At 36.4% G+C, this 15527-nt stretch overlaps 1 long non-coding RNA gene across 3 annotated transcripts in view; it reads right to left on the bottom strand.

The window, feature by feature from the left end:
• Positions 1-4234: 4234 nt before the first annotated feature.
• Positions 4235-15527, bottom strand: part of LOC122029397 — a 49204-nt gene continuing 37911 nt past the window's right edge. The window contains exons 4-5 of one of the 3 annotated variants that reach the window (XR_006125046.1): positions 11338-14902; positions 4235-4563 (exon numbers count right to left, since the gene is read on the bottom strand). This is a non-coding gene — a long non-coding RNA (uncharacterized LOC122029397). The remainder of the gene's footprint in view (positions 4564-11337; positions 14903-15527) is intronic. The other 2 variants (XR_006125048.1, XR_006125049.1) reach the window with 2 other exon arrangements.

Genomic DNA, 15527 nt, shown 5'->3' with positions numbered 1-15527 from the left:
TTTATCATTAATTATTTACTTTTCTGCACGTATATGATTAATGATAAAGTCCCACAGATTAATGAGTATATTAATCTGAAAATAATCCTTGATCGAATAGATATCTAGAAAGGACATGGATATCTAGATTAGCGCTGAGTATGATTAGGTTGAGAAAGACTGAGGGATAGATATCCAAGTTGTAATTGGGGGTGCCTTGAGTTTAGAGGTACACTGAACACTGACCCGCTCAAGAGGAGACCACATATTAAGTATCATTGGTTATTCCCCTTATGAACGAGTGTAACTTATCTTTTGACTGGAGACTTTCATGTATTCTATGCGCAGAGTTATGTGCTTTGACGCCGTTAAAAGTAGTCTTTAATCAGATTATGATTAATACGGTAGTTGGGTATATGGCAAAGTGTAGAGAGAATAGTATTGAGTCAATAGAGGATTCATCGCTCTCTTGGATTAGGAGTTAACATCCTGGCCACTTGATAGAGATATAGTAACTCGAAATTCATAGTCATGGGAGGAATGATTTATCATTCAATAAGAGTTTATTATATATTTGAAATCAAGTAAAACAATTAATTTGGTAATGATGCATAATGTACTAAATTAATTGGGATGTAGACTTAGATGAAAAGATTGAATTACACAGTAATTGGTTCATGGTGGTTTACAGTTTATGATTGATATTAATTTTATTGCGTTGGGTGGTTAAAAACTGTTACTAGACGGTTACCTTAGTCTGTGTATGGATTTACACTGTCTTCGTGTATAAAACCTAGAGGGTCGCACGCATAGCATATAGACATGAACAATGGTATCGAAAGCTAGTCGAGATCAAGATCAAATATGGATTCATTTGATAAAAAAGAGAGAATTCGAATAGCCATAATCATGATAATTAATGAAGAATTCGAAGAGTCATCATAATCATAATTAATAAAGAAGTTGAAGAGTCATCATAATGAAGGTCATAAACGAAGAATTTATGGAGGCTATAACTCTTCATCTTTCTAATTAATGATGATCATAAATGATGAATTTATTGAGAACTTAACTCTTCGTATTCCTTGGAGATTATAAGTAGTCATCCTCGGAAAGATTCAAGAGTAGTTTCTCCTTCATCAACTTCTTCTTCGTTCGAAAGAGATCGTAGTGCTTCCAAGGCTTTGTCGATCCAAGAGGCTAGCACCTAACGGATTGTATCAAATTCGTGATCTAGTGCGCGTGGATACCTCTAGAGGAGTCACACGTGAGGCTTTTATCTATCTGTAATATCATTCAAGTCTATCGAGGACTCGAGGTATATTTTTATATTATTTTTGTGTAAAACTATATATATCATGAAAAAATTCATGATTCATTATATGTTTTCCGCTGCGCTCCGATCCCAACAACCCCAACATAAGCCTTGCAACTTTTGTTGGTACAGGTGCTTCTTTTAAAGTCAATGATTCGGTGAGAACTTCAACTACTTGTGCTTATATACAATATATGTTAATAATTTGGTGCTTTTGATTGCTTATTAAGACGTGTATTAGAGAGGATATATATGTTACTTCTCCAGCAACATCAGCATCAGGATATGTTACCTCTCCAGCAACATTAGCATCAGCATCATGCATCAGGATATGTTACCTCTCCAGCAGTATCAGCATTAGCATTAGAGAGGATATGTTATGGCTTTCACATATCTAAACAATCTTTTCCAGATAATTACTATCCACTCACAAAAGATATTCCACTAATATTACTTAATATTCACTATCAACATTAACAACAATTTCATATTGTACTACTTTATTTGAAAATGATATTTATAACAATTAGTTTACAAAGGTTGAATAAATGATAGAAGAGGGGCTTTCTTTATCTAGCTGAAGATATTAAAAGCCTTAGAAGTTGGAACAAAATAACACTCTCCCTAATAATCTATTAGTACTTTTGATTAGGCTACCTACTCCCAAAGCATAAAACTGAAGGATAGAGCCTAATCTATACACTCTATACCAAGTATACTCTGACCCCAAAACATATAGCAACCTAACTTAGGGTATATTTCTTTACATTATTTTACACTGGCCAACTTCAGCATCATTTATTTAATTAGGATAGCACTTACCTCTAAAGTTGAAATTATTAGGTATATTTCTTTACATTTCCAAATGATTCCATATGCCAAATAGTAAGTTCTAAGGTCTCGGTATTTTCAGTAATACTATCAAGCCAGAATGATACATTAAAGTATTGACTAGTCTGGTTGCCCTGAGATACTTCAGTGTTAACAACAGTAATGCTTGACACAGAGGAAGTGGAGGATAAGAGGAAGAAAAAGATTAAGCTGAGAGCAAAGGGAAAAGAAGAAGAGGCACAGCAAGGGCACTTTAGCGCGTGTGCGTGTTCATAACCATTTTCAGATTAATGAAAAAATATTGTTAAAATTTTTATAAAACAATATTTATCAAATTAATAATACTGGATTATATTAATTAATTTTCATGCTACAGCTCGTTTTTAATTATTTATTTTCACTAAAAATATTTATTAATAAAATTAATAAATAAAACAATGGTCATTAATAAAATCATATATACTAACATAGAATTATTAAGATTATTAAAAGTCCTGAATAAAATAAGATTATTGATTAAATTAATGTTATAGGGTTTAGTTGAATTCTCAACTACATCCCAATCAATTTTATCATCTTCAAGAGTCACAACCACAATGTCTGTGGGGTAAGAACCTAGAATATAATGAAAAAAATAAATAAATATAATTAACATGGTTTCTTTCTGAAGGGAAAGCTAATAGTTTGAGGTAAGACAAGCATACTTTGATCCAACAAAAAAATAGTGCCAGAAAAATAATATTATCTACACATAAACTGATAAAACAGGCACTGCAGTAATTGGATCAAACAATCTGGAATATGATTAAAAATATATCCAGAGGTTGTGAACCTACAAAATAGTATGTGTAAAATCCTTCACAAGAAGGGAATTTACCTTCTAGTAAACTACATTTCATCATCTTCATTTATCTGCGGGTCATTCTCCATCATCAATAGTATAATTGTATACTTTCACATCCTTTAAGAATTGGATATGTTTCATCAGAAAGGTAACATAAAGAGTATAGATGGATATGAATATTTTGTTTTACAAAATTTTATTTTTGAAGTAATTTCAAGGAAGATATATGTCCCACCAACCCGATGAGTGCTTACCTTTTTCTTCTTACATAGTAATCTTGGAATAATTCAGAATACATGAAAACAACATTTCTGAGTACTCAAGTTTTTTTTTTTTTTTTTTTTTTTGACAAGATCATAGAGAACCTTCAACTCAAATACGTCAATTAGCATTGAGTTAGATGAGGCCAATAAGTCAAATTTTCACACCCATCAGGATCAGAAAATAGTGTTGAAATTAACTGCCAGTACTGTGAAAGGATCAAGGTACTTCAAAAGGAACACATAAACATGGATACCTATGGCAACATTGGTGCTGGTGCCTAACTGCTGAGAAAACCATAAAGCTAATTCAATTATAACTTATAAATGGATTGCTATGTCTGTTTTCCAAATTGTTCCAGTAGGATAGAAATAACAGTTGATATGGCTTAAACATGTTTTTTTAATCTATATATTGGCATCAGATGAAATTTCAAGACTAGGTCTCAAGGCCGATAGGAAAAACAATTAAGAAAGAATTGTTAGTTTGGCGTGCCTACGACTTTAGTTTATATTCACTTAGTGACTGGTTCCTGAGATAGTTTAATACAATATGAAAATGCTTTCCTTGATAGGTTCACTTGTTCTCAAAATGAATAATATGTTTACTGGCTGGGCACTGGTCGAACGTCTGTCACTCACTCAAATCACAATTAACAATGAATAATTAACCGGAATCCTTTATCTACACTAAGGCAGTATAGTAAATGACTCCGGGTCATCTCTCTTGCGGAACCAAAGTTAGGACATTCGTCTTCGGACGAAGTCAAACAAAGGAGATTTTTTAGGGTTTTCTCTAACGCTAATGCAATAAACAAAATCCTAGCTAACCATCAATGATGAACTCACAACGCATTATCACCCTATGTTACGACCATCAGAATCAACAGAAAGAACACGTATCAAGAATTAGCCAACAATCCTACCTAACCATTGAAGATCACCTGCACCACAGTGTCACACTACGACACAAGAATCACCATCAATAGGCTCAATGAACAAGCATAATCAGATAACAAAAACATGCATAAGATAAGTAATGATCAAAATCAAACATGAAAATAAACTAATTTAACCAAACTCCAAATCTGCAACCAACTCCAAATGACTACCCGCCGTCACACGGGAGGCCAGGAGATGTTAGAGTTCAATTGGAATAAGATGTTAGGGTTTCTTCTTGGACTGAGCTTTAGATCGGACTAGAGGTTTTTGATATTTGGCTTCTAAAATTGAGTTTAAAATGGGTTCTTCACTTGATCTTCTTAAACACCCAACAATTGAATTGGACCGAATCGGTGTTCTTCTCCTCAATTCGTTGTCATCTCCATTAATTTCTGCAAAATAAAACATAAATAATAGTAATAATATCCATCAAATATATAAAAATTGAAATGAAGACCCACAAAAGATCAAAACTCATGAAACACATTAAAAACATAGTTTTGAATACACTAGAGGATAAAATAACACTAAAGAAATATGTCCAAATGCTGATTATCGGGCACCACATGGTCGTTACCATCGCAATCTATCAGAAGTAACAAATTTACATCCCTAACTTGTTGATTTATTCGTTGGTTTATAAACTTTTGACATTTGCATTAATTATACCAATCATGACGACTATGACTATAGAAAGAGTATTTTCTGCTATAAGAATAATGAAAGATAAGTTGAGCAATCGAATGGGTGATGATTGGATGAATAATAGTTTTATTCAAGGTACATAAAGATATATTTCTAATAGTTTATTGAACCTATTGTACAAAAGTTTTAAAATATAAAGACTCGAAAATAGTAATTTTTTGGTGATTTATGATAATAAGAATTTTACTTTATTTTTATTTTATTAATTATATTATAATATTACCTATATTAAATCAATATCCTAGCTTTGCCCCTACGTCAAAAAAGTACGACACTAACAACATATTCCAATACGACACTAATGTATATATATCCCCATCGAAGCAAGATAGGTTGGACCAACGGGAGAGGTATGAGGGCCGACTAAAATAATAGTTGATAGATCTTTTATAGTTTTTCATATTCATTTACGATTATAACAGAGCTCGACTGTTAGAGCATCCGTAAAGGCATCTTTAGATGGCTCGACCGTTAGGGATAGAGATAGATCTTTCAGAGTTTTGAATAATTATTATCATTCACGACTTATTGAGAGAAGAGTCCATACTTTCGCGATTGGATAGTCATAAATGGCTCTAAAGGTCATTTATACTCTTTCCATTCACGACATGTTGCTTGGCTCACTGTAATTAAGGGAGAGAGAGTTGGGCATGGAAGAGTTCATGGGGGAAAAAAATGCTTTAGCCACATTTTCCTTTACGAGTGACCCCTAAAATAACACCCTTAACACCCCATAAAGTTACAAAAAAATAAATGCAAAAGAAAACAAACAAGAATAATAAAAATTTTAGCGCCTAAGGGAATGACTATATAAAATTGTGTAGAAAAGAAATGAGAGAAAAATTAGGGCTTGTTTTATTATGAATATCAAACTTAATAAAAATTTATACAATAAAATATCTATATAGTTAAATTAAATATTAAGAAAAAAATTAATCTATCCTTAATAGCTAATTAATAGAAAAATCTAATAATAATAATAATAATAATAATAATGGCATCAAACAATCCAAGCATGTGAGTCTGCTTAATTTACAAGTCGTTAGGGTGAAAATAAGAAAGGCCCGTTGGAAACGTGGAAAAACAAGCAAAGCTAGTTAACCAAGTAAAGTCAAGGTAACCAGTGATGTATATATTTAAAATAAAGAAATTCATTTTTACTTAGCTTAAAATACATTCAAAACAGGAAAGATAACTATCAGGAAGGGAGTAAGTTATATTGACATATATTAATTTCTTGAGGATGAATACATTCAAAAGGATATCATATTACTTTAGGTTTGTTTATATTACACATATTTAAGATTAAGATAATGTTTAAAATTATCAACTCTACCAATAACCTATAATGAGTCACAAGATCTATTATTATATCACATCTACAAGAAATAAATAATCTTTATTTATTTTTGAAAATAATTTTATATATATATATATATCAATTAAACTAATTAGATCAAGCTCATCAATCAAATTGATTGAGTGAGCAAGTGCATGAGTGAGCCAATTAAATTAGTCAAGTAGGAAAACTCAAACATAACTATCGAATAAATTAATCAAATGGTAGTGATATGGGGTGTTAGGAGCAAACCCTAGGGTGATGTGGAGTACAAAGTTAAGATGACGTGGTAGTTAAAGTCAAGGAAAGGTGGCTGCTGGCGTGCCCTTTTTTTGTGCCTCATACAACGGTAAAGGCACTAAGGTGAGGACCGAGCGGATCAAAAACTGAGCGGACCCAAAAGTGGGCACTCGGCCTATCATAAGGACGGTTGGATTACATTCGACCAGGCTCTGAGGACCCAGCCTTCTCGCTCTCCACTACTGCACCATTAGACAAGTATATGAGTCTCCACCAATTATTTCCCCAGGCCCCTCTTTTTTGTATATGGGCAATTGGATATAAGATTAACCAAAATTCCAAGGCTCAATATCCTTACATCATCCTTACCATTACACAATAGATGCTACCCCCTTGGAATGAACCTGACTAGATTTCTATGAGAGCGAGATATCACTTCATAGGCAAGATTTCCGGTGTAAGGACGAGCAAACAAAAGTGTCGGTCATAGATCCCCCCGGACGTAGGGAATTGCGGTGCTGATTGGATTTCCTGGGATAGTTCCTCATACTCAGAGAGCTAGCATCCCTATAAAGGTCGGCCGATCATAGAGCCGTCCGGACCTAAGGGACTTAGTTTTCTATTATGGTAGTTCCTCATACTCAGAGAGAAAGCATCCCTATAGAGGTCGGTCCGTCAAAGAGCCGCCCGGACCTAAGAGACTTGATTTTCTATTACTTCATCATCAGATCTCCAGTAACGCATAACGTATAGTAACGCAGCCTTAAAGGCCGAACATCCCTATAATGCTCAGCGTCTCGCTTATATGAATATCTGTCACTCTCATATATCCCTGGCTGGTTGAGTGTTTAGCCGGAATGCATTAAAGGAATAATATTGTTAGAGAATCGTAACAAACTGTTAGAAAATATCAACCATCTGTCAAAGAATATCAATTGGTCAAAGAACATTCCCTTATGATTTTCTTCGGCCAACACAGCTTAACAACATATTCCTTCAGCCGCCTTATTACTGGCATTAGTTACAACGTGTACGAAGGATTCCTCAAACTGAGGCTATACACCTTACTCGATAACTTTTGGCACCCGATATTCTTTATCATTTCTGTTGGAGCAATCTGGATACCCTAGGTTTTGATGTTTGGACAAAGGTTTAAGTTAAGTTTATTGTTGTATTTGATATGCATTGTGAATGCAGGATACTGGTACAACAAGAAAAGTTCAAGGGTGATCTTGGCAGAGGAAAGTCCAAGGATGAGTCTTAGCGGTGTAAGTCCAAGCATATAGTCTTGGCAACATAAGTCCAAGTATGACTTGACAATGGATGAAGTCCCGGAGGCGCGACCTCTTAGCAAAGGAAGACCCGACAACAATGACAAGACCGATGGAAGCTCCAGAAGGCAAGAAGTGAAGGATGGGGAGGCATCCGAGGGACGCAAGGCTGATGGAGGAGGCTAGAAGGCTAGGTCTAGGTTGGTCGGACGAGGACGAGTGCTGAGTAAATGTACTCGGGAGTTAAATCCTAGGATTACGATTTACTATAGTAGTATTATAGCGCACTGTAGCAGTATTGTAGCATTACTATAGCAGTATTATAGCAGTCGATTGGTGTTTTCATCAATCGACTGGTGCGGTCGATCGGGCAGTCGATTGGGCGCGAATAGAATGCTTTTATTCGTTCGGTTAGTGGAGTAGTCGACTGATGGAAATATTAGTCGACTGGTATATAATCGTTGGGTTGTAACAGTCCAATCTCCATAGAGGGCAATCGACTGATGGTTTTAGCAGTCGATTGATAGGCGGGGTTTTCCAACTCATGGCCTATATAACCAAGCATTGGAAGCTTAGTTAAGGTTGACGAAAATAGAGGTGGTTAACCCCTATTAGAGTCTCCAAGGCCTTCTTGAGCGATCAAGAGCTTGTGCGAGTTTGTGGCGAGATTTCTCCACCCACAAGGAGTTACTTGAGCTAGCTGAAGGTTTTCCGGAGAGTCATCCACCGACGGATCGGGATCGTCCACCTTACGGATAACCGTAGAGTAGGAGTAAGTGATCTCCGAACCACGTTACATAAATGTGTTAATGGTTTGATTGCCTTCGTTATTGCCTCTAGGTTTAACTTTCTATTTGTTTTGTATTTCCGTTGTGCACTAACAAGCGTAGGAAGCGACGATTTGGGTGAGACGCTATTCAGCCCCCTCCTCTCTAGCGGACGTCAAGGTCCTAACAATTTCATGATTGCGAAGGTTATAGAGGTGATATATAAACAGGGGGTCCTCTCTGATGGCAAGGTACACATATATGCAGGCATACACACACATACTTCATTCATCCTACTGTCCCACTCTTCGCTGAGGCAGCATACTGACTTAAGCTTTAGAGGAACTTGCCAAAGACCTTTCTCCCTAGTCTTGGTGCTGACATCTTATCGGCTCGTTTGAGCAAGAGTGTGCAGGAAGGTTAGCATGTCATCAAGGAGTCTTTGATTCAATCCGAAAGTCTTCAGTCAACGCCGTAGCCACCTACATACCCAGTGATTCATTCTCGATTTTCAGACAAGATTAGGTAGATTGAAGTAATTGGATAGGTGAAGATACTAGTGACTTAATAAATCAAGCTTGACATCTCTAAGTAAAGAGGTTTTGCTTGATTGATTAGTCTAAGTAAAGATGCTAAATAGGTTAAAGAAATCATAAATTGAGTGGGTTGCAAAGGCTGAACAATCTATAGAATAATTAAGGTCCTCACAAGTTTGGTACAATGGTAAAATACTTAGTGGAACAAATAAGGATATATACTTTAAAGGTCGACCTTTAAATATGTATTAGTTGTGTTAAGGATTTATCCTTTTGACAAATTAAGGGGAAAGACTATTTACCTCCCAGATTATTAAGCGAAACATAAACACCTAGATTATAAAAAAAAATTAGAAAAAATAAGATAAAATCAAAAAGTTACCTAATTATTAAAATTATTAAAAAATCTTTAAAAAAAAAAATCAAAAGAAACCTCTGTATATTTCTCATATAAAAAATATCCTTATCCTAAAATGTTAAAAAATCTAAAAATTGAATGAAACAAATGTGCAATAAACAAGTTTAAAATAATACTTTTGGCCGAAACTAAATATATTAGCAAAATTAAAACTTTTCTTATCTTTAACTATAAATAATTATTTAATTTATTAATCAAGCATGCAAACTATTGGATTATAATCAAGTTTAAATTCATAAGATTTTAGGTTTGACAAATAAGATCGATTAGATCGAGTAACGGTGGCGGCACAAGTAGGGCGATAAGCCATCGACGACGAAGGTAGGTGCCGATAAGCCATCATCGACGCCACCGACAAAACCCAGAGTCATCAACAGCGTGTCAATCATGTCTCCATGGCTGAATATAGATTGAAGGGAAGAACAAGAAGTGGAGGATATAGAGCTCATATTGACCGAAGTACAACAACTTGATGGGTTACTCAGAAACTCGACAAAGAATAGAAACGGTAATTAGAAACCTGACAGAGAAAGAAACTTACCGAGAAGAAGATCAATGGACAACCTATACTCAGAAACATGTTGTAGAAATTCACGTAGAAGAAGATGAGTACTTAGAAACTTACGGAGAAGAAGATCGAGGTAATTGCCTTGAGAAGCAGGTTCACGAGAACTCTCTTCGTGAGTACTCTCTTCATGAGAACTCTCTCAACTAGAGGAGACAGTTGCCTTCAATTTATTAGAAAATATAATAAGAAAGTCACATCCTTCGCATCTTCTGAGCGAGCTCTATGAGGATGTGGCAATACATGATATCGGAGATGACGAGCGACACCACTCTAGGGGATGCTTGTTGATGTAGGGTACACCAGAATTAAACCTGAGTTTTGATGTTGTCAAAGTTTTAAGTTAAATCTTTTTGTGATCTAACAAGTTGACTAAGTGTGCAGGCTATTTACTCAACTGAGAAAGCCCTAGTCGTGACTAAGCAAGAAAGACTTAGCAGATCGTGGAAGCCATGCGAAAAAACCAAGTGGGTCGAGAGGACCTGACACTTGGCAGAGAAGTTCGATAGGTTTGGAGAACCAAAGATCGAGGAAAAATCCTCGTGAACCGATCCGATGCTAAGCGGCATAGTCCAAACAGGTCTGGAGAACCAAGGTTTGGCAGGTAGGTTGAGATAAGCAATTGAAGGAGCGAAAGTGAGGTCGTGTTTCAGGAAGGAACAAACCCTAAATTGCTGATTCAACTAAAGAAACCGGGAAGATTTCTAAGTTGAGATCAAAATAATGTTATTGTCTTTTACTACTCATACATCTCACTATATTACTATGCTAACATTTGTTTTGCAAAGAATTGTCTAACTCTTTTGTAGGGAACGACATGATCGGTCGACCGAATCGGAGAATCGATCGACCGAACAAGACTAACCCAGACCAAAAACTAGTTCAAACCAAAGCAGAGCACAGTCTGATCAAAGCTTGATCGATCGATCAAACCATGATGATGTGACACCTTCTCGCTAAGACAATCTTGTATAACAAGGTTGTCGCTGGTGATGCTAGTGATGACTTCAGTGCTAGTGCCGGCATTACGGTCGAACTATTCGACATCCTGTCGGAGAACCGCTGTATGATATCGCGATCACAACCATGACGCCTGCCGCTCCCTGTTCTCATCCAATAGTAGCCCTCTACAAAATCACCACAATCAATTCAAATCAGCAATAAATTAAACTAAATGATCAACTCAATAAAATCAACAAGTGTAACCCATAAATGATGCTAAGAAGCTACCGCCGACTAAATACACCAAGTTGATTACGATCTGAATAGAAAGCAACTTACAGCAGAAGAGAGCAATAAAAATACTGAACATAAATAATTTATACCTTGTTAACTGCTTCGATGGAACCTTTACCCATGTTGTTAAAGATTACGTGAGTGAACATTAACAAAGCAATTGTCAATATGCCATCGCCAATGGTGTCGTCAAAGCCCAGAGTCATCAGCAGCGTGTCAACCATGTCTCTATGATTGAATATGGATTGAAGGGAAGAAAGAGTGGAGGATGGAGATCTCATTTTGATCGGAGTACAGCTACTTGATGGGGTACTCAAATACTAGACGGAGAACAAAAATGTTACTCACAAACTTGACAAAGAAAAAAACTTACCAAGAAGAAAATAAATGGACAATGTATACTGAGAAACATGTCGGAGAAACTCACGGAGAAGAAGATGGGTAGTTAGAAACTTATGGAAAAGAAGATCGAGGTGGTTGCCTTGGAAAGTAGCTTCGTGAGGACTCTCTCAACTCGAGGAGAATTATAGGTGGTTGCCTTCTAATTATTAGGAAATGTAAAATGAAAGTCACATCCTTCACATCTTCTAAGTGAGCTCTATGAGGATGCAGCCGTACATGATGCCGGGGATGACGAGCAATACCACTGTAGGCAATGCCACTAGAGTCATCCGCTATATCATGAAAAACCACACATTGTAGCAGCCGATGGTGGCATCGTTTATGATGAAGTTGGGCACCTTCTCGCTAAGGCAATCTTGTATGATAAGGTTGTCTCTGGTGAAGCTAGTGATGACTTCAGTGTCGGTGTCGGTGTTAAGGTCAAAGTATTTGACATCCTGTTAGAGAATCGCTAAAAGATACCATGCCCGCATCTGCAACGCCTGTCTCTCCCCTGTTCTCATCCAACAATTGCCCTCTGCCAAATCACCTCAATCAATTCAAATCAATAATAAATTAAGGGGGTGTTTGGTTAATGGGTTTGGGAATGAGGAAATGAAATGATAGTAAAAGACAATGTTTGGATTGTGAGTTTAGGAATGACATTTTGGGAATGATTATTAGATTTATGGGAATCAACCAAACTCATATAACTTGATGGGTTTCATTTTCATTCCTATTCCCATTCCACCCTACTATCAAATCCATACTCATAGTCATTCCCATCATTTAACCAAACGCCCCTGAATAAAATGATCAACTCAATCAAATCAACAAGTCTTACCCATAAATGATGCTAAGAAGCTACCGCCGGTCAAATACACCAAATTGAGTACGCTCTGAACAGAATGCAACTTAGAATAAAAGAGAGCAATGAAAAATACTAAACACAAATAATTTGTACCTCGTTAACTGCTTCGATAGAACCCTCACCTATGGCATTGAAGATTATGTGGATGAACATAAAAAAGGTAAGTGTCAATAAGCCATCGCCGACGGCATCAACGAAGCCCAGAGTCATCAGCAATGTGTCAACCATATCTCTATGGCTGAATATGGATTGAAGGGAAGAAAAGGTAGTGGAGGATGGAGAGCTCATTTTGACCAGAGTACAACAACTTAACGGGGTGCTCAGAAATTCTACGGAGAACAAAAACGGTACTCAGAAAATTGATAGAGAAAGAAACTTACCGAGAAGATCAATGGACAATGTGTACTCAGAAACTTATCGATAAAACTCATGGAGAAGAAGATGGGTATTTAGAAACTTACAGAGAAGATGATTGAGATGATTGCCTTGGGAAGCAGCTTCACGAGGACTCTGTTCGTGAGGACTCTCTCAACTAGAGAAGACTGTAGGAGGTGGTTGCCTTCTAATTATTAGGAAATATAAAAAAAAAAGTCACATCCTTAGCATCTTCTGAGCGAGTTCCATGAGTATGTGGCCGTACATGATGCCGAGGATGACGAGCAACACCACTGTATGCGATTCTACCAGCGCCAGCCACTACATGAAAAACCCCACCGCTTCGCAACCGATGAAGGTGGTGTCATTCATGATGAATTTGTTGGTGAAATTGGCACCAATGATCAAACTTTGATTTTGATGAATAATAAATGGATTAAAGTTAGATGTGTTGTTGATCAACCTTATTACCGAGTGTGTAGGGCTGTCTAATTAAACGGGTCAAGAAGACAAAACACTAGGCACGAAGTCCAGATGTGGGATTCTGCCAAGAGGTCAAGATGTTTGATTTCGAATGGGTTGAAATCCGGATATGAAATTCCTACAGGAGGTCGGGATATTTGTTTCTCGATTGATGAAGTCCGAATGTGTGATTCTGACAACAAATCTGTCATACCAACAAATCAAATTAATTTATATTCAATGAACCCCTTAGCTACACAATGATATCGTAATAAAGAGCCCAAGTCGAATCTCTCAAGGAACTAACAATCGAATGTTTGTCTTAGACTTAGAATATTTTTGAAGTTTTCCTCATTGAAATGGGGGTTGTTAATTTTAATTCTAAATCTAACAAATGAAAAAACTAAACAGTAAGAAACTAATCTAATGCATGAATAAAAGCTAACTAAGTGCCAACAATTAATCCACAATACATTGTCACTCTACGCTATGGGTTTAACTATCAACACAATTAAACTAAGGTACGAAATAGCAAAACACATAAGAAATTTAACTAAACGGCAAACTAATTCTAAGCTATAAAAACAGTAAATGAAATTAAGGGAACCAATTAAACTCGCAACCAACTCTACAATAAACCCTCTTGTCGTCACACAAAAACGCTCCTTAAAAAACATCCTGAAAGCAATCAACGAAGAAGATCCCAACTCCCAACTAAGAACAGATATGCCTTTGGGAAACGCCCTTCAAGCAATCAATGAAGAAAAACTGAATGCCAAGCTGGTACTGATGATACTCACAACTCCTAGGAAACGCCCTTCAAGTTTGCGAACAACTATATTGGATGATGGAAACTTAGATCGGGGAAACGCCCTCTGATCTATGTAAGCAGGGGAACGCAGAAATCAAGATCGCGAACAGGGAAAACACCGCCTACCACGCTTTGATCCTCGGACGACGGTTACTAGTTGCTCAGATTTCGCCGTCGACGAAGGAAACTGTATCACTGAATCTGGATGAAGGCCGCAGATGGTGAGTGGTCATTGGAAGGAGCTCAGTAACAACAGAAAAATGCCTCCAAATGTTGCTGATGAGAAGTGAAATCACAGATCGGAGGAACGCCTCCAAATCTGTGGCAGAAATAGAAAGTTCGGACAACAACAAATTCGCTGTCGAAACCTCCCTCCGGCGAATTCCAAGTAGTCAAAAGATAGTCTAGTAGCTACCTTGAAACTCCCTCTCTGACGTTGGCACTTGAGGAGTTAATCGGAGGTGAATCGGGAGCCGCGGGAGAAAAAAAACACGGATGAACAATAACCCGAGCTACTATTCATCCGCGAGAAATCTGAGTTTTATACATGGGTTTGAACCGGTTGTAAACAATAGCTTTGGGTTTGGTTTAAGTGGGGTTTTAGGATTTTGGTGAGGAGGATTTGACTTGGGTTAAGCTTGAGAGGTGATTCCTTGTGATGGGTTGAATTAATTTTGACTTGAGCTTCTTCCCTTGTTGGATGAACCAAACTTGTTTCCCTTGATCATGTATCAATTGAACCAACTCACGTGTCCTACAAAATTAAATTCAAATTATGAGAATAATATCATGAATTAAGAGAAAAAAATGTACATCTGAGCTAAAACAATCTCCATGTATAAACATGATAAAAAGTGCATATAACCTATGCAATTAAGTGTAATACACCCAATATCAACTGAAATGAATTTATCAAATAATAACTTATCAAATCCCTCACTTATTCTTGCATGTCTCGTGCAAGTAAACAAAACTAAAGAAACAACTAAAGTTGTACCCCCTAACAATTCTCATTCATGTTTAGAAAATAATAAAAGCAAATTACCTAAGATTGTTAAGCTTTAACAACTCAAGCATTCATGGACTCAATTCTTATCATGGTTAACAACCTAATGACTTCAATCCATTATGAATAAACTGAGAATAATATCAACAAACTATTCCTCAGAAGGAAATATTGGTGGCTCTCAATCCTAATCTCAAATTCATATAATGGTGATACCTAACTATGAAGGCTTATCATGATGAAAAAGAAAGCATGAATTAAATCAAATGAGAGCTTATGTGTAAGAGAAGAAAAGAAATGTGGAAGATAAAATTCAAAGTTATAGTGAAAGACATGGACATAAAAGAATGTTATATAAATGAATTTCTTAACC

The sequence above is a fragment of the Zingiber officinale genome, chromosome 10B (genome assembly GCF_018446385.1).
Source record: "Zingiber officinale cultivar Zhangliang chromosome 10B, Zo_v1.1, whole genome shotgun sequence".
Lineage (NCBI taxonomy): Eukaryota > Viridiplantae > Streptophyta > Magnoliopsida > Zingiberales > Zingiberaceae > Zingiber > Zingiber officinale.
Note: the sequence above shows the minus strand (reverse complement) of the source record. Positions and strands in the feature narration are given on the sequence as shown.